Raw genomic sequence first — 2,017 nt, forward strand, 5'->3', positions numbered from 1 at the left:
TAGGATGCCATACAGTCTCTCCAAGGTGAACTCCTTGTAATCCTGAGAATTTCTCAATGAAACTGTCATTGGCTTCCACTCTGTTGGAAGAGATCTAAGGAACTTGAGGTAGAGTTTTTTATTTGATAGACTCTTCCATGCAACTTCAGAGCATTTAGTAGCTTTTAAAATCTACTAAAAATATCAGTGAGAGACTAACTTTCTTCACAGTAGAAATGCTCATATTGTTGAATCAGTAGCTACATCTTGTTCTCCTTTACTTGCTCAGTACCATCATAAATAATCTGGATTGTGTCCCAAAACTCTTCGGCTGTTTTACAGTTAATGATTTTATCAAACATATCACCATCAACTCCATTGAACAAAATGTTCATGGCCTTCTTAACTTTACTGACTTGCTCAATATCAGGATCTGACCATTCATGCCTAGGTTTGGGAACAGATGGTTCATTGCCAGTTGCAGCTCTCATTGGTACATGAGGACCTCTCTCTATGCAATCCACATAGGCCTCATCTTGGGAAAGAAGATGTAGGTGCATTTTCACCTTCCAGTGGTGATAATTATCTTTGTCCAGAAATGGAATTTTGACTCCAAAATCCTTCTTGTTCATCTTGCTGTTTGTTATGATCTTTACACTTTTTGTACTTCAAGAGCTTGCTCTGATACCAATTTTTATTCTCTAACAATACAACAAGAATTACAGAAGGGGGGTTGAATGTAATTCTGGCTACTTTTTCAAGATTTTAAAAATCGTTCTAACTGAATATATATAGGTGTTTGATTTGCAGAGCGCGGAATGAAAGAATTATATAAATCAAAATACAAAGTAATAAAAACACAAACTTTTAAAACTTTCTGGTGGATTTGAATGTATCCACCAGATATATATATATATATATATATATATATATATATATATATCAGTTTTAGAACTCTGTGTAGCTTAAAATGGCTCACAGCTGCTTTATAAGTAGAACAAACAAACTACAGAGAAATTCTTGACAAGTGTAGCAAGTAGAATATTCAACTAAGCAAACATATCTAGTCTAACTCCATGCTGCTTCACTACTCTATTCCAGCATCTTTGAATATCTTCACAATTGCATGGAAATGGTAATGCTTCTTTGTTCTCAAATTCCTGCTTATCAGGCTGTCACATTCCTTTTGCAAACACCCAACGCATGTGACTGTGTTGTCATTGTCAACAGATATTTGAATTTGATCATCCGTCGGGTACATGTTTGTCATCCGTCGGGAAGCTTTGTTGATCATATGTTGGGTAGATTTGTTGATCATCCGCCGCGTAGCTATTTGTCACTTGACTCCATTTTACTTATACAGAATTACAAGACATCTCATATTTACAATTAATCAACCTATTCTACATATCCACTAGTAGTAAACATGACTCATATACTCCTATAGAATCTACATAAAGTTGATTGCAGAAATGTGCTTCAATACTTATTTGTTACATAAACTACTCACCCGGTGGATGTCAAATTGTCATCTGCCGGGACTATATTAAATCATCCGTCAGGACTATATTTGATTATCCGTCGAGTGCTACAAAATTCACTTAGTTAAATCTACTAAGGTATTTTGTTTAATTTATCATTAAGTTCACATCATATTCCTAACACTTATTACTATCTCATCCGCTCCCAAAATTATTCCATCAGCCTCCTTATCTTCAATAGTTGTGAATATAAGTCCTTCAATTTTTTATGTTGGTATGCCACGACCCTAAAACAAAAAACTCAATCAGGTCACCTTGTCACTTATGAACAAGATTCAATAACGTATCACATATGAACAAGGCTCAATAAGATTAATTGTAATGAATACTGACAATAAGTTTCCACGTATTTCGACCCTTTTCTGCATAATTTTACTCATAAGTTGTTGAGGTATTTGGTGAATCATAACTTATAAATTTATAAATTAAAATTTAAAATGCTAATTATTTTAATACATGAAAAATAAAAATTAGAAGGACAAAATTAAAAATATAAA

Source organism: Apium graveolens, chromosome 6, assembly GCF_009905375.1.
Source record: "Apium graveolens cultivar Ventura chromosome 6, ASM990537v1, whole genome shotgun sequence".
Lineage (NCBI taxonomy): Eukaryota > Viridiplantae > Streptophyta > Magnoliopsida > Apiales > Apiaceae > Apium > Apium graveolens.